Below are 18853 nucleotides of genomic sequence, written 5' to 3' on the forward strand. Positions count from 1 at the left end.
TCACTTAACTACTCTGGGCCTCAGTTTCCTCATCTGTGAAACGAGGATTAAGCGTGTGAGCCTCATGTGGGACAGACGGTGTCCAACCTGATTGACTTGTATCTAACCCAGCGCTTGGCACAAGTACCATAATTGCACTTATTAATTGTACTTAAGAGAAGCAGCGTGGCTCAGTGGAAAGAGCCCGGGCTTTGGAGTCAGAGGTCATGGGTTCAAATCCCGGCTCTGCCATTTGTCAGCTGTGTAACTTTGGACAAGTCACTTCACTTCTCTGGGCCTCAGTTACCTCATCTGTAAAATGGGGATGAAGACTGTGAGCCCCCCTGGGGACAACCTGATCACCTTGTAACCTCCCCAGCACTTAGAACAGTGTTTTGCACATAGTAAGTGCTTAATAAATGCCATTATTATTATTACTATTATAATTACCAATTAATTATTATTAAAACCAAAGGCAACCCAGAGCCCACTTTTTTGCATAGTTTTTGTATTAATAAGGGGAAGAGGAGACCAAAAGACAAAACAGAAAGGAGGAGGAAAGATGAGAGTGAGGGGGCACTTGATTATTGCATCTCTTACTTCTTTTACACTCTCCCAAGAGCTGCATATTAACACCTTTCCATTATTATATTCAGATCCTTTCTGCTCCTCTTCCCCATATCACTGAGTAATGAACTTCCTCCCACCTCTTTTGTTGTCAGGTTCTCACTTTTCTTTTTCTCTTCCTCCCCCACTCTCACTGCTTACAATTACTGGTTCAAAGAATAATCTTTTATTATTACCCCAAGAATTGGGTAGCGCAGTTATGTGGTAGAGCTAATTCTGTGAGTAAACCCGGGATGTAGTCACATATATAAATACACAAATGGTGTCATTCCATAGCAAGCAAATTACGGAATTGGATTACTTAAAATTTGAAGAAAAAAGCAGGTTGGGAAAGTTAACGACTCCACGTATATTCAGAGAGTGTAGGTATTTTGAAATAGGCGCTGTTGAAGAGGAGATAAGGATTATAGACAAGGAGCGTGAGGTGAAGCAAAGGAAAGGAAAATGCCATTTGGCTGTCAGGGGAAAACCTTCTGACCGTGAGAACTGTTAGATTAGTGAATTGTCAGGGGGCCAGGAAGGCGACTCTGAAGGCCATCTTTGATCGATCCCTTGGGCAACACCCAGAGAAACTTAGCTGTTTCCTTCATCCTGCTAAGGGGTTGTAGGAGTTTGAGAAATCGATAGTTTCTTTTTCCATCTGAAGAAGTGTTCTTCAGTTTAGAATTAACAAAAAGTCCCCAGCGGGCAGCTCTGGATTCTGGAGTGCTCTGGGTGTCTGAACGGCAGCTGTGTGTTGACAGCTTCAGGGTTAGCACATTGTTTGTTACCCCGTCTTGAACCTTGAGACCTAGGTTAGAGAAGCAAGTGAGAACTAAGCAGGCAGTTCTGCCCTTTCCCTTCCCAGAGGGCTTCTTTTTATCTTTTTATCCCGGCCCATGTCATCCCCTGGGCCTGGAATGCCCTCCCTCTGCCCATCCGCCAAGCTAGCTCTCTTCCTCCTTTCAAGGCCCTACCGAGAGCTCACCTCCTCCAGAAGGCCTTCCCACACTGAGCCCCTTCCTTCCTTTCCCCCTCGTCCCCCTCTCCATCCCCCCATCTTACCTCCTTCCCTTCCCCACAGCACCAGTATATATGTATATATGTTTGTACATATTTATTACTCTATTTATTTTTTTATTTATTTTACTTGTACATATCTATTCTATTTATTTTATTTTGTTAGTATGTTTGGTTTTGTTCTCTGTCTCCCCCTTTTAGACTGTGAGCCCACTGTTGGGTAGGGATGTCTCTATCTGTTGCCAACTTGTACTTCCCAAGCGCTTAGTACAGTGCTCTGCACTCAGTAAGCGCTCAATAAATACAATTGATTGATTGATTATCAGTTGCCAAAAGGAAACACAGCCATCATTTGGACTGTGGTGAAGAGGCCCTGATTCAGAAGGGCATACAAATTCAAACAAAAGACCAAGAACTAAACAGGTGGTGTCTTCTCCTTTGACTTCTCCTTCTCCTTCTCCTTTTAGACTGTGAGCCCACTGTTGGGTAGGGACTGTCTCTATATGTTGCCAATTTGTACTTCCCAAGAGCTTAGTGGAGTGCCCTGCACATAGTAAGCGCTCAATAAATACGAGTGATGATGACTTCGATCCAGTTTCTTGGAATGGCGATAGGGCAAAGCGGTGAGTTTAGGAGAGTTATATAGGCCATTGTCTTTCCTGTTTGAGAGCGATGCTTTGGACGATGGGATATGTTGCCAAGTTGTACATCCCAAGTGCGTAGTACAGTGCTCTGCACACCGTAAGCGCTCAATAAATACGGTTGAATGAATAACCTAGGTTTCTGGGCGAAGCCCACAGGAACGATGGATGACCAGCCTTCTTTTCTGTCCTGTGCATTTGTGAAACTGACCTTTTAGTTTGTTGTTGTAGCTGTTGCTCCTGGCTTTCCTGAGAGCTTCATTATGTCTGCTTCACATACACAAAAAAGCTCAACATCCCCCTGCCCTTTCCTCTCCTCCGTCTCCGCCCCACTCTCTCCCTCTACGGCCCTCCCCACCCCACTGCACTTGTGTGTATATATGTACGTATTTATAATTCTATTTATTTCATTAATGATGTGTATATATAATTCTATTTATTTATATCTATGCTATCGATGCCTGTTTACTTGTTTTGGTGTCTTTCTCCCCCCTTCTAGACTGTTAGCCCATTGTGGGCAAGGATAGAGAAGCAGCGGGGCTTAGTGGAAAGAGCACGGGTTTGGGAGTCAGAGGTTGTGGGTTCTAATGCCGGCTCCTCCACTTATCAGCTGTGTGACTTTGGACGTGTCACTTCACTTCTGTGGGCCTCAGTTACCTCATCTGTAAAATGAGGATTAAGACTGTGAGCCCTACATGGGATAACCTGATTACCTTGTATCTACCCCCAGCACTTAGAACAGTGCTTGGCACATAGTAAATGCTTTAACAAGTACCATCATCATCATCATCATCATTATTATTGTCTCTATTGCTGAATTGTACTTTCCAAGTGCTTAGTACAGTGCTGTGCACACAGTAAGCACTCAATAAGCGAAGCAGCGTGGCTAAGTGGAAAGAGCTTGGGCTTTGGAGTCAGAGGTCATGGGTTCAAATACCGGTTCCACCACTTGTCAGCTGTGTGACTTCGGGCAAGTCACTTCACTTCTCTGGGCCTCTGTTACCTCATCTGTAAAATGGGGATGAAGACTGTGAGCCCCACATGGGCCACGCTGATCAATTTGTAACCTCCCCAGCACTTAGAACAGTGCTTTGCACATAGTAAGCACTTAGTAAATGCCGTCATTATTATTATTAATAAATACGATTGAATGAATGAATGAATGGTGCTGTTCACAAAATTGGTTTGTTGCTGGGGCTGTTGAGTATTCCAAAGCTACACCACGTTGCTTCAAATTGTGCTTCCGTGTGTCTTTATAGGGTTTCCCCTGCTCACCCAGTTTATGCACTTCAGCTCACGTACAGTAGCTGCTCTACATCATCATCATCATCATCATCATCAATCGTATTTATTGAGCGCTTACTATGTGCAGAGCACTGTACTAAGCGCTTGGGAAGTACAAATTGACAACATATTGAGGCAGTCCCTACCCAACAGTGGGCTCACAGTCTAAAAGGGGGAGACAGAGAACAAAACCAAACATACTAACAAAATAAAATAAATAGAATAGATATGTACAAGTAAAATAAATAAATAAATAGAGTAATAAATATGTACAAACATATATACATATATACAGGTGCTGTGGGGAAGGGAAGGAGGTAAGATGAGGGGGATGAGGGGGAGAGGAAGGAAGGGGCTCAGTCTGGGAAGGCCTCCTGGAGGAGGTGAGCTCTCAGTAGGGCCTTGAAGGGAGAAAGAGAGCTAGCTTGGCGGATGGGCAGAGGGAGGGCATTCCAGGCCAGGGTGATGACTTGGGCCGGGGGTCGATGGCGGGACAGGCGAGAACGAGGTACGGTGAGGATAATGATGGCATTTGTTAAGTGCTTACTATGTGCAAAGCACTGTTCTAAGTGCTGAGGAGGATACAAGGTGATCAGGTTGTCCCATATGGGGCTCACAGTCTTAATCCCCGTTTTACAGATGAGGTAACTGAGGCACAGAGAGGTGAAGTGACTTGCCCAAAGTCACACAGCTGGCAATTGGCGGAGCCGGGATTCTAACCCATGCCCTCTGACTCCAAAGCCCGGGCTCTTTCCACTGAGCCACACTGCTCAGGAGGACTGAGGAAATAGAACACGTTACCCTCCTTCCATGTCTTGCCCAGTGGAGTAGTAGTTCAGAAAATCTTGATTCGATACTGATGGAGACCTCATTATTGCAGATTTTTTTCCTCATATCTCCACGGGATGGACCCGTGGCTTCGGCTTCCTCTACGATAACCTCTCTCTAGGGGTCCAGGGACAGGAAGTGGGTTGGTCTCTGAAAATCACAATGACACTTGATGCAATTGTTTAATCTTTCAAATAGGAAGTTTGAGGGGGTGAGAAAGAGAAAGTGGTCCGGAAGGGACTAACCCAGTCTATTTCCCTCATGGCGCTCTCTGCAGCCCATTAACCATTTGGGTCATCCTGTTCCACATTTTCCCTTAGCTTCAGGCTACTGGTAATTGCCTTTCTTGGATCTTTCTCTGAGTCTGCCGTCCTTCTTGTTATCTTTGGATGAAACTGCTGATGCATGTTGATTAAAGGTGGTGAAATCTTTTCACAGAATTTCTAGTCAAAGGATTCGCAAAGCTGCCATATGCAGATTTTTTTTTTTAATGGTATTTGTTAATTGCCTACCTTGGGTCAAACACTGTTCTAAGAGCAGGGGTAGGTGCACGTTAGTTCCGTCGGACGCAGCCCCTGTCCCGCACTGGGCTCACAGTCTATGTAGGAGGGAGAACAGAGATCCCCATTTTACAGTTGAGGAAACCGAGGCCCAGAGACTACTGATAATTATGGTATTTGTTAAGCTCTTACTATGTGCCGGGCACCGTACAAAGCTCTGGGGTGGATACAAATGCTTAGTACAATGCTCTGCACACGGTAAGCGCTCAATATATACGATTGATGATGATACAAACAAATCGTGTTGGACACAGTCCCTGCCCCAAGAGGGGCTCACAGTCTCAATCCCCTTTTTACAGATGAGGTAACTGAGGCCCAGAGAAGTGAAGTGCATTGCCCAAGGTCACACAACCAACAAGTGGCAGAGCCGGGATGAGAACCCGTGGCTTTCTGATTCCTAAGTCTGTGACTTGCCCAGGGTCACCTGGCAAACAATTAGCAGAGCCGGGATTAGAACCCAGGTCATTTTGACACCCAGGCCCACGGTCTCTCCATGAAGCCACACTGCTTCTCACTATCTTTATTTTACCTGCTTCTGCTGTGCGCTGGCTGTTCTCCTGTGGCTGTGGTAAGGGACCAGGTGTTTGGACTTGTGGTACTCTGAAATAAACTCCCCTAAAGACTCTAGAATGGCATTCTCCTTCTTAAACCTTCTCTCCTCTTGCCCCTCTAGAAATATGGCTTGGGTTTAAGGTAAATTGTATGTGGCAAAACCAAGTCTTTTATCAGTTTAGAGTGATGGGGGTGAACTGTTGCTCAGGTGTGGTTTCAGATGAAACATCATTAAAGGAAATTCCCCCAACTGGAAAAGCTGGTAGTTGTCTTTTATGAAATGTCTTTATTAGGTCTCATTCTGAGCCGCCCAGCTTTCTGAATGCACCAAGCTATTTCCTCACATCACACCCAAGGGAAATAGGTATATTCCCCCTAACACCCTTAGGAAATGGTTTATGATAAGGCAAAAAAAGTTTCCCTTGGTTAGGGCTGAGCTGTTTCACTGCTTTCCAACCAGGGATCGGTAGGAGAAAGCGGCAGATTGAGGCTTTCTTGGCTTCAAAGCCATCAGAGGTGTGTGGTTTGGGAAGTGGAAGGAATAGTGAAGTAGTAATAATAATAATAATGGCATTTATTAAACGCTTATTATGTGCAAAGCACTGTTCTAAGCGCTGGGGAGGTGACAAGGTGATCAGGTTGTTCCACGGGGGGCTCACAGTCTTAAGTACTGATTTGAGTGTTACTTATCTGGAAACCAATAATCTTGTTTCAATTTTTCTATTGTTATTATTATTATTCTGGTTTAGATCATTTGTTGCTTCTGCCCCGAATTTTCATTAAAATTTATGCAAGTCCATTGTACAAATGCCTTCCACTCGCTAGCTACTGGCCAAGCTAGGAACAGAATGAGTATGCTTCTGCTCGACTGTCCCTCCCATAGCCGAGACTGGTAGAGTACTGGAAACTCTCCGGATGCGATCCTGAGAGCGGTACAGCTGCCTCTACCACCCATTAAATGACCAGTCGCGCCATTCATCACCCCCTGGCCCCTTCTCCAATTTTCTGAGCAATTTTAAAGCTTTTTTCAGCTTTTGTGTCCTTTTTCCCACCTTTCACCTCTCCTTGAGAAGCAGCGTGGCTCAGTGGAAAGAGCCCAGGCTTGGGAGTCAGAGGTCATGGGTTCGAATTCTGGCTCCGCCACTTGTATGCTGTGTGACCTCAGGCAAGTCACTTCACTTCTCTGGGCCTCTTACCTCATCTGTAAAATGGGGATGAAGAGTGTGAGCCCCACAGGGGACAACCTGATCACCCTGTATCTACCCCAGTGGTTAGAACAGTGCTTTGCACATAGTAAGTGCTTAACAAATGCCATTATTATTATTATTCCTTTTTCCCCCAGTAATGATCCTTGGGGATTTCAGTATCCATGTGGACAACAAGGCGTAAGTGGATAGAGATTGGGCTGGGAGTCAGAAGGTCATGCTCTCTAATCCTGGCGCTGCTACTTGTCTTCTGTGTGGGCTTGGGCAAGTCACTTCATTTCTCTGGGCCTCAGCTACCTCATCTGGAAAATGGGGATTGAGATTGTGAGCCCCATGTGGGACAGGGACTGTGTCCAACCCGACTTGCTGATCTCCAATCCCAGTGCTTAGTACAGTGCCTGGCACATAGTAAGTGCTTAACAAATACCATAATAATAATTATCATTATTATTTCACACGACACCCAAGCTGCTAGCTTTCCTCTCACTCCTCTATTCTGTCAACCTCCCGCTCCACCCACTCACCACCTTGGTTGGAACACACATTGGATTCATTCATTCAGTCAGTCAGTCATATTTATTGAGCACTTCCTGTGTGCAGAGCACTGGACTAAGCGCTTGGGAAGTACAAATCGGCAACATACAGAGACGGTCCCTACCCAACATCAGGCTCACAGTCTAGAAGGATCTCCACCTCTCTGTTCATTGTCCCTTTTCTAAGCTCATCAGAGAAAAGACATGAGTAAGGGATTGGTGGCGAGACAGACCTCTTTCTCCCAGGTCATCCACGATTTCTTTCTTGCCGAATCCGAGGGACTTTACTGTCTTGGATGCTGGAGAAGGCCATTCCCTTTTCCGGAAAACACTAACACTAACTGAAATTGTTCTTCTTGGGTTTTCCTATCTCTCTTGTTGATCTTTCTCAAGCTCTTTCAAAGGCACCTCCTCTACTACTGTGTATATCTCGCCAAGCTCTGTTCAGAGTTCCTGCCTCCTTTTAGTCTGCCCTCACTCCCTTGGCCAGCACAACAGCTCCTGTGATTTCAACTACCTCTTTTCTGCAGATGACTCCCAAACCTACCTTGCTGATCAAGACCTCTTTCATTCATTCATTCAACCGTATTTATTGAGCGTTAAACATCATTAAAGGAAATTCCCCCAGCTGGAAAAGCTGGTAGTTATCTCTTAGGAAATGTCTTTATTAGGTCTCACTGTACTAAGCACTTGGGAAGTACAGATCGGCAACATACAGAGACGGTCCCTACCCAACAACAGGCTCACAGTCTTTCCTTCTCTCCAGGCTTGCATTTCTTCCCATTTCCAGGGTATCTCTTCCTGGATGTCCTAACAACACCATACCCTCCTTCCCAAATGCTCTTCTCCCACTTTCTCATCCAGGATTCATTCATTCAATCATATTTTCTGAGCACTTACTGTGTGCAGAGCACTGTACTAAGCGCGTGGGAAGTACAAATCGGCAACAACAGGCTCACAGTCTAGAAGATATCACCATTATCCTCCCCGTGTACCAAGTCCATAACCTTGACTTTATCCTTGGCTTCCTCACTCTCTTTCAACCCCCCTATTCAGCCTGTCTCTAAATCTTGTACTGGTTCTTGCCCTTAAATATTTCAAGAACTGTCCCTTCCTCTGCAGCCGAACAACTGGACCACTCTCACTTTGTCCCCTCCTACCTCATCTCACTTCTCTCCTACAACCCAGCCCGCACACTTCACTCATCTAATGCCAACTTTCTTACTGTACCTCAATCTTGTCTATCTCGCCATCGATGTCTTGTCCACATCCTGCCTCTGGCCTGGATCACCCTCCATCTTCATAGACGGCAGACAATTACGCTCCCCCCTTCAAAGCCTTATTGAAAGCACATCTCCAAGAGACCTTTGCTGACTAAGCCCTCTTTTCCTTTTCTTCCCTTCTGCATCACCCTGACTTGCTCTCTCCCTTCGTCCCCTCCTCTGCAGCCCCACAGCATTTATGTACATATCTGAAATTTAATTTAAGTATTTTAACATCTGCCTCTTCCTCTAGATTGTAAGCTAATCGTGGGCAGGGAATGTGTCTGTTATATTTTTACATTGTACTCTCCCAAGTGCTTAATACAGTGCTCTGCACTCAGTAAGCACTCAGTAAATACTGTTTACTGACTGACTGATCCAGGCTCTTAGCATATCCTCACTTGACTACTCCATCAATCTCCTTACAGATTTCCCAGCCTCCTATTATATCAATTTCTCCACTTCAAACTTCACTGCCTTGAACTTTTTTGTCAAGCATAGTTCTTCACACATCTTCCCACTCTTCATAAACCTTTAGAGAAGCATCATGGCTCAGTGGAAAGAGCGTGGGCTTTGGAATCAGAGGTCATGGGCTCAAATCCCGGCTCCGCCACTTGTCAGCTGTGTGACTTTGGGCAAGTCACTTAACTTCTCTGTGCCTCAGTTACCTCATCTGTAAAATGGGGATTAAGACTGTGAGCCCCACGTGGGGCAACCTGTTCACCTTGTAACCTCCCCAGCGCTTAGAACAGTGCTTGGCACATAGTAAGCGCTTAATAAATGCTATAAAAAAAAACCCTCCGGTGGTTGCCCATTTTTTTCCACATCAACAGAAGCTGCTTATCATTGGCTTTAAGGCTCCCCTTCCACCTATTTCTCCACTCTGTTCTCTCACTCTACCCCTGCTCACACACTTCATTCCACTCTAAGCTAACCCACTCACTTTGCCTTGCTTTCATCTCTTTCCTTCCTCTCCCCCTCGTCCCCCTCTCCATCCCCCCATCTTACCTCCTTCCCTTCCCCGCAGCACCTGTATATATGTATATATGTTTGTACATATTTATTACTCTATTTATTTATTTATTTTACTTGTACATATCTATTCTATTTATTTTATTTTGTTAGTATGTTTGGTTTTGTTCTCTGTCTCCCCCTTTTAGACTGTGAGCCCAATGTTGGGTAGGGACTGTGTCTATATGTTGCCAATTTGTACTTCCCAAGCGCTTAGTACAGTGCTCTGCACATAGTAAGCGCTCAATAAATATGATTGATTGATTGATTGGCTGCCTCTTACACAAACCCTGCCAACGCCTCCACTTCTCCTTCCCTATTCCATCGTTTAGATGGATTGGTTGATTGATTACGGCATTTGTTCGGCACTTACTCTGTGTCAAACACTGTTCTCCGCGTTGGGGAAGGTATAAGTGAATTAGAGTCCCTATCCAGCATGGGAGTCACAATCTAAGTAGAAGGGAGAACAGGTATCCCCATTTTATAGTTGAGGGAACTGAGGCATAGAGAAATGAAGTGACTTGCCCAAGGCCACCCTGCAAGCAACTGGCAGAGCCGGAATTAGAACTCAGGTCCTTCTGACTTCCAGGATCGTGCTCCCTCCACTAGGCCACACTGCTCTGTATCAGTGTTCTCCCCATCTTCTGAGCCCTTTGAAATCATATCTTTTGTGAGGCCTTCCCTGATTCATTTCTAATCTCCCCACCATGTATTCTCCCTAGTCACTTTGGCACTTATGTGCCATCCAATATGTGAACTTGTACACCTAACTTCTCAGTGTGTTACTTCCTCCTGTATCTATTTTAGTGCCTGCCTTCCCCTCTAGGTTGTAAATCTGTTGACAGCAGGGAATCGGTCAACTAATTCTATTGTGTTCTCCCAAGCCCTAAGTATCCTGCTCTGCCCACAGTAGGTGTTCAATAAATTATTCTGATTGCTTGATTTCCGTGAAATGATTGGTAATTAGTGAGCGGAGCATCTACCCTTTCATCCCTTAATGGCCTTTCTTACTGGGTAACCAGACTGTGAGACTAAAACCTGCCAGAAATATAGTGAGCAAATATGCCTCTCCTTTTTCCTTCCGTGGCAAATGTGAACGTTTCTAGGGTGTTTTAACCCCTTTTATGGAATTTGGGGTTGTATAAATTTCAATGCTTCTAATGGTAAAGATAGTTGTATTAGTGGTTTGAAAGTATTTTGAATTGTCTAAATGTTAGGCTGTCAGCTAACTCTCCTGACTCAAAACCTGGCAATTGAACCAGTCAATCAGTGGTATTTATTGTGTGTTTGCTGTAGGCCGAGCACCGTACTGAGCGCTTGGGAGAGTTCAGTACAACAAAGTTGATAGTCATGTTCCCTGCCCACAAGGAGCTTACAGTCTTGGGGATCCTTAGGAATCTGGTGTTCCATGGCTGCTACCTTCCACTCAGCTTTGTTGCCATTTACCTGAAAAAATTCATTCTTCATTCTTTGATGAGTCAAATTCAGTTGATTAAATAAGTCTCCAATTATGTATAACTCCTGGTCCTGTAGTCAGAATCCGCTATTAAGTGAACTTCCCCACTTCTCTGCTCAGCCTTCCCTCTTCTCAACTTCTCCTTCGCCATGATAAAGTTGGCATCCTCCCTATAACTGAAGCCCACAACTTGTTGCCATCCCCAACTCCTCACTGTCATACTGCTTTTACACTGTCTTCTCCTAAAATCCCACTATTCTTCCTCAGAAACATTTTGTGTATTTGCCTCGTCCTCTCCACAGTTACTCCCCTGGTTCAAGCATTCACAATAGTCTGGCCTTTCTGCCACCACCATCCTTTTCCTTCTTCAATACTGCCTGGATCATCTTATGGTAGCATTGCTCAGTGAACACATCCCATCTCCTCAAAGCACTCCGAAGGTTGTCCTTCTTCCTCTGCATCAACAAACTCGTACCATTGACTTCAAGGCCAGCTTTCTCTCCACTGTACATAGATACTCTTCCACTCACCTATTCCCTGCACACACTCTTTGCTTCCCCCAAGTCCTAAATGAACCTAGATTTTGCGTCACCCATCTCTCCAAGTCCACCAGCCCTCATCCCCCTTCCCTTCCAACCTTCAGACTCCTCTGAAAATGGTACCTCCTCCAACAAGCCTTCCCAGACTAAATATGAGCACCACAAATCATATCAACCCCATCAGCTTCTCCTAGCCCTTATGCATTTATTTATTACCATGCAGTGGATTGTGTATTTGAACTGTGTGCAACTGTGAACTCTGTATTTGAATAGTTCATTCTTTTTTTTTTTTTTCAGTTAACCTGGTTCCAGGTATTTTTAGGCCTGCCTCTCTCCGTATGCAAGTTCATTCTGGATAGGGATTGTGTCTTGTGCTTCTGCTGTAATAATGACAGTAATAATAATGATGGTATTTGTTAAGCGCTTACTATGTGCTGAGCACTGTTCTAAGTGCTAGGGTAGATACAAGGTAATCAGGTTGTCCCACTTAGGGCTCACAGTCTTAATCTCCATTTTACAGATGAGATAACTGAGGCACAGAAAGGTGAAGTGATTTGCCCAAGGTCATAGAGCAGACAAGTGGAAGAGCCGGGATTAGACCGCACATCCTCTGACTCCCAAACCTTGGCTCTTGCCACTAGGTCATGCTGCTTCTCAGGGGAACTTTCCCCAGGATCGAGTCCAGTACACTGCCGTCCATTGGCTCTCCCTCACCACCGCCGCTCCTCTTTCTGAGCTCCTGCTTCATCCTCCTTGGCCTTTCGTGTGAAGCCTTCAGAATCAGATATGGAAGGATTCAATTGGGTCAAATCCCATGTCAAACTGTGCCAGCTGTCTGGGTTTATTTCTTAAGGCTTTTTGCAATCCAGGTTTTAAATATCTTGAAAGCTTGCCTCAACTGCTCTTTTTTGAGGTTTCCCATACTTCCCAGCCTAACAAGCTGTTGTGCGGGTTGGTTTTCCCGCCATTCAACCAAGGCATACCGTTCCTCCTTTCCACCCTCCAGCTCCCGCTGCTGTCGCTTGGGAGGACACCTAAATAATAACCTAAACAATTCCCCTTTCACCTGGGGGGTTCTCAGAGTGTAAGTACTTGAAGGCATGGCGTCCTCCCCATCCCGCTTTTAGTTGTTAACTCAGCCAAGCCACACATGGCTCCTTTCTTGGAGTCCACCCTTGAATCTTTTTCATTGCTTTGCTCCAAGTTTATTTCAGCTGTTTGAGATTTGTCCTCCTCATGTGTGATTGGTTCTACGAAACTCCAGACAGTTAGACTAAACCAGTGTCTCACCTGTTTCATAACCCCGTCCCGGCCCTCCCTCCACAGCCCTGTGGTCTTATCAGACTGGAGCCAATTACAAATCCCCCCGGGGTCTCTCCTTCCATCAGAAGCAGTGAATCACCCCCGTTTATATAACCTGGGTACATTACCCCTATTTGCATTTAGAGATTGTTTTCTTATTTATGAGAAGCAATCTTATGTCAAAACTCCCTAAAACATCAACTCCTTGGTAATGGCACAGTGTTCTGCTTCCCAGGAGACCCATTGCCTCCCCAATGAGATGCCATCTGTAAACATCAGTTTATTCCTCTCCTTCAAGCTGTTTTTCTGCCCTCCTGCTCCAAGCGGTAGCTCTTTACTGTGCTGCTCATTTTGAATTCCAGCAATAGAAGTGAAAAATGCACCAATCTATATGGGGTAAGAGCACTCCTGAGCCCTTCTCTTTCCTTGTCCCTGAGCAGGCTCTCACTTGCATTATCAGCTGCTGCTCTTGTGGATGGCCAGCAAGGTGAAAGGGAAATAATGAAGATGTCGTCGTCGTGTCAGAGAGGAGCATGACACCAACTCAATCCTAGAATTGGAGCAACCCTGAGCTCGAATGGCCTCTGAAAGGTCATCTGGTCAGGTCCTCTGTTTCCAGACAGCCAGTACAGCTGGATGCGTAGTTTGTTTATAAAGAACCCTGGGATTGGAGCTTACAGGCCAACTTTATATACTTCCAGGGCTTCATCATTTTTACAATCAAAACATCCTTCCTTATGTCCGTGAGGTTTTTTTTGCCCATTTCCTTCTGTTCTTTCCTCTGTGGAAAGCAATAACATTCATTCATTCAGTCAGACATATATATTGAGCAGTTACTGCGTACAGAGCACTGAACTAAGCACTTGGGAGAGTACAATGCAACAGTAGACAGCATTCCTTGCCCGCAATGAGGTTACAGTCTAAAGGGCGGAGACAGACATTAATATAAATAAATTGCAGATATGATGATGATGATGGTATTTGTTAAGTGCTTACTATGTGCCCAGCACAGTTCTAAGCACTGGAGGAGAGGATACAAGGTAATCGTATTGCCCCTTGTGGGGCTCACAGTCTTAATCCCCACTTTACAGATGAGGGAACTGAGGCACAGAGAAGTGAAGTGACTTGCCCAAAGTCACACAGCTGACAAGTGGCAGAGCCGGGATTGGAAACCATGACCGCTGACTCCCGAGCCTGGGCTCTTTCCATTGAGCCATGCTGCTTCTCTATGTACATTAGTGCTGGGAGGGGGGATAGAAAAAGGGAGCAAGTCAGGGCAATGCAGAAGGGAGTGGGAGAAGAGGAAAGGGGAGCTTAGTCAGGGGAGGCCTCTTGGAGGAGATATGCCCTCATTAAGGCTTTGCAGTTGGCGAGAGTAATTGTCTGTCGGATTTGAGAAGAGAGGGCGTACCAGGCCAGAAGCAGGACGTGGGCAAAGGGTCGGCGGTGAGATAGATGAGATAAAGGTACAGTGAAATGGTTAGAATTAGAGGAGTGAAGTGTGTGGACTGGGTTGTAGTAGGAGAGTAGTGAGGTGAGGTAGGAGGAGCCAAGATTGAGGTAGGAGGGGCCCAAGGTAATTGAGTGCTTTAAAGTCAGTGGTGAGGCGTTTTTGTGTGATGCGGAGGTGGATGGGCAACCACTGGAGTTTTTTGAGGAGTGGGGAAATATGTCCTGAGCATTACTGTAGAAAACTGATCTGGGCAGGAGAGTGAAGTATGGACTGGGGTAGGGAGAGACATGAGGCTGGGAGGTCAGCAAGGAGGCTGATGCAGTAATCTAGGATGAGTGATTGTATTAACGCAGTAGCAGTTTGGATGGAGAGGAAAGGGTGAATTTTAGCGATGTTGTGAAGGTGGGACCCACAGGATTTAGTGATGGATCGAATATGTGGGTTGAATGAAAGAGAGGAGTTAAGGATAACTCCAAGGTTACAGGCTTGTGAAAGAGGAAGGATAGTGGTGCCATCTACAGTGATGGGAAAGTCAGGAGGATGACAGGGTTTGGGTGGGAAGATAAGGAGCTCTGTTTTGGACATGTTAAGTTTGAGGTGATGGGAGGACATCCAAGTAGAGATGCCTTGAAGGCAGGAGGAAATGCAAGACTGGAGAGAGGGAGAGAGATCAGGGGAAGAGATGGAAATTTGGGTATCATAGAGGTGGTAGTAGAAGCCATGGGAGCGAATGAGTTCTCCAAGGAAGTGGGTGTAGATGGAGAATAGAAAGGGACTCAGAACGGAACTTTGAGGGATGGATCCCCACAGTTAGGGGGTGGGAGGCAGAGGAGGAGCCAGGCACCACCTTATAATAATCTTCTTTTACTCCAAGATGTCACCCATCAGACTCAGATTTTTTCTCAGACTTAAAAACCCCAACTCCTTTATCCTGTATTCATTGATTCTATTTCCAAGTCTTCTTTTTTTTTAAAAAATGATATTTGTTCAGTGCTCGCTACATGTCAAACATTGTTCTAAGTGCTGGGTTAGATACAAGTGAATTAGGTTGGACACAGTTCCTGTCCCACATGGGGCTAAGTCGGAGAGAGCACAGAATGGAGGTCCAGAGAAGTGAAGTGACTTGCCCAAGGTCACATAGCAAGCAATTGGCAGAGTTGGGATTAAAACCCGTGACCTCTGATTCCCAGGCTTGAGCTCTTTCCTCTAGGCCAGGCTGCTTCTCCCAGTTCTTAATTATTTTTGTTCTCTGGATGATGATGGTATTTGTTAAGCGCTTACCATGTGCCATGCACTGTTCTAAGCACTGGAGTAGATGCAAGATTATCAGGTTATCCCACGTGGGTCTCACAGTCTTAATCCCCCTTTTACAGATGAGATAACTGAGGCACAGAGATGTTAAGCGACTTGCCCAAAGTCACACAGCTGACAAGTGGCAGAGCCGGGACTAGAACCCATGACCTTTGACTTCCAAGCCCGGGCCCTTTCCACTAAGCCATGCAGCTTCTCTGGAGCCTCACTTCGGTCAACTAGTCATATTTGTTGAACGTTTACTGTGTGCAGGGCACTGTACTTAGAGCTTGGGAGAGTTCATTCATTCATTCACTCAGTTGTATTTATTGAGCGCTTACTGTGTGCAGAGCACTGTACTAAGCACTTGGGAAGTACAAGTTGGCAACATAATAATAATAATGATGGCATTTGTTAAGCGCTTACTGTGTGCAAGGCACCGTTCTAAACTGCTGGGGAGGATACAAGGTGATCAGGTTGTCCCACGGAGGGGCTCACAGAGTTGAGTATAACAGAGTTGGTAGACATGTCCCCTGCCCACAGTAAGCTTACAGTCTAAAGGAGGAAGCAGACATGAATATAAATAAATTACAGACATGTATGTAGGTGCTGTGAGGCTGAGGGAGGGGTGAATAAAGAGTGCAGATCCAGGGGCAAGGGTGAAATCAATCAATCAATCAATCAAATTTATTGAGCGCTTACTGTGTGCAGAGCACTGTACTAAGCGCTTGGGAAGTCCAAGTTGGCAACATATAGAGACAGTCCCTACCCAACAGTGGGCTCACAGTCTAAAAGGGGGAGACAGAGAACAAAACCAAACATACTAACAAAGTAAAATAAATAGAATAGATATGTACAAGTTAAATAGAGTAATAAATATGTACAGACATATATACATATATACAGGTGCTGTGGGGAAGGGAAGGAGGTAAGATGGGGGGATGGAGAGGATCGAAGTTAAAAAAAGTGCAATTCTCTTAATTTTTCTGCCTATCTTCAGTTGAAGAGGCCTAAATTGCATACCACAAACCCAAGTTAAGACTGGCACTTAGTGCATGTCACACACTTTTTAATATATTCCAGGAACATGTAAATTTTTGAATAGTATGGCATTATGGATTCTTTTTCACCTGGTTAGCCACATTTCAGTCAGTCAGTCAATCACATTTATTGAGCACTTAGTGTTCATTCATTCAGTCAGTCGTATTTATTGAGTGCTTACTGTGTGCAGAGCACTGTATTAAGCTCTTGGGAAAGTGCAATAATAAAGAGAGACAGTCTCTGCCCACAATGAGCTCACAGTCTAGAGGGAGGGAGACAAGACATCAATACAAGTAAATAGTCATCAATATACAGTGTGCAGAGTGCTTGGGAGAGTACAACATAACAATAAACAGACACATTCCCTGCCCACAGCGAGCTTACAGTCACGAGATGGAGACAGACTTAAATGTAAGTAAATAAATTACAGATATAATAAATTGTGAATATGCATTTACACCGGAATCCTTTTCAGCTCCACCTGTGCCTCGTCAGTTATTTCATACAATTTTCATATTGTATAAATTGTTTGTTATCTTTATGCGTATTGCTTGGTACTTATCCAGTCCATCAGGAGCAGAGAGATTAAGGTAAAAGGGAAAGAAAATATGAGGATAGCATGGAAGCATCTCCAAACCAGCTACAGAAGAGAATGAGGAAGCAGCTTGGCTTAGTGGAAAGAACATGAAGCCGGGAGTCAGAGGACCTGGGTTTTAATCCTAGCTCCACCACTTGTCTGCTGTGTAACCTTGGGGCCATGACTTAACTTCTCTGTGCTTCAGTTATCTCATCTGGAAAATGGAGATTAAAACTGTGAGCCCCACAGAGAAACAGCATGGCACAATGGATAGAGCTTGGGCCCGGGCGTCAGAAGGTCAAGGGTTCTAATCCTGGCTCCGCCACTTGTCTGCTGTATGACCTTGAAAAAGCCACTTCACTTCTCTGGGCCTCAGTTACCTCGGCTGTAAAATGGGGACTGAGATTGGGAACCCCACATGGGACAGGGACTGTGTTCAACCCGATTTACTTATATCCAACGCAGCGCTTAGTACAGTGCCTGGAGCATAGTAAGCACTTAGATACCACAGTCATCCTCATCATCATCATGTGGTATATGGACTGTGTCCAATCTTGTATGTATCCTAGCACCCAGTACAGTGCCAGACATATGGTAAGTGCTTAACAAATACCATTAAAAAATCAATCAGTCATATTTATCAAGCACTTATTATTTGCAGAGCACCATACTAAGCACTTGGGAAAAGCAGCGTGACTCAGTGGAAAGAGCACGGGCTCTGGAGTCAGAGGTCATAGGTTCAAATCCCGGCTCTGCCAATTGCCAGCTGTGTGACTTTGGGCAAGTCACTTAACTTCTCTGGACCTCAGTACCCTCATCTGTAAAATGGGGATTAAGACTTTGAGCCCCCCGTGGGACAACCTAATCACCTTGTAACCTCCCCAGCTCTTAGTACAGTGCTCTGCACACAGTAAGCGCTCAATAAATATGATTGATTGATTGATTGATTTGCACATAGTAAGCGCTTAATAAATGCCATCATTATTATTATTACAATAAAATAGAGTTGGTAGACATGGTCCCTGCTCTTCTGGATGTTACCTTGTTTTTGTCAACAATTTTTCTAGCCTTCAAGAACTCTTTAAATTCTCAAGCACCTCCCTGCCTTCAACCTAATAACATGTACATGTCAAAAATACTCATTTCCACTCACCTAATCAATTATTAGACTGTAGAATAAAAAAGATAATGGCTAATCTGCTCATCAGGTACCTTGGGCCGAACTGTGATGATTGAAATATCCAGGTTTTAGATGTTCCTCAACATTTGTCAGCTGTGTGACTTTGGGCAAGTCACTTAACTTCTCTGTACCTCAGTTCCCTCATCTGTAAAATGGGGATTAAGACTGTGAGCCCCATGTGGGACAACCTGATCACCTTGTAACCTCCCCAGCACTTAGAACAGTGCTTTGCACAGAGTAAACCCTTAGTAAATGCCATTATTATTATTATTATTATTATTATTATTATTATTATTATTATTATTATTTCCTTTCCTATTTTACTTGAACCTTTCTTCTCTCTTCTTCTAGACTGTGAGCCCACTGTTGGGTAGGGACTGTTTCTATATGTTACCAACTTGTACTTCCCAAGCGCTTAGTACAGTGCTCTGCACACAGTAAGCACTCAATAAATACGATTGATTCTCTCATCATGGGTGATATTCCCCATTTTACACAAAAGTTTAACTGTAATTAGAAAAGATGGAGGTCTGT

At 44.8% G+C, this 18853-nt stretch overlaps 1 protein-coding gene across 2 annotated transcripts in view; it reads left to right on the forward strand.

Moving 5' to 3' along the window:
* The window catches only part of DIS3L2 (DIS3 like 3'-5' exoribonuclease 2), a 566950-nt gene that overhangs the window by 217287 nt on the left and 330810 nt on the right, over nucleotides 1-18853 (forward strand). The window lies entirely within an intron of this gene.

The sequence above is a fragment of the Tachyglossus aculeatus genome, chromosome 1, assembly GCF_015852505.1.
Source record: "Tachyglossus aculeatus isolate mTacAcu1 chromosome 1, mTacAcu1.pri, whole genome shotgun sequence".
Classification (NCBI taxonomy): domain Eukaryota; kingdom Metazoa; phylum Chordata; class Mammalia; order Monotremata; family Tachyglossidae; genus Tachyglossus; species Tachyglossus aculeatus.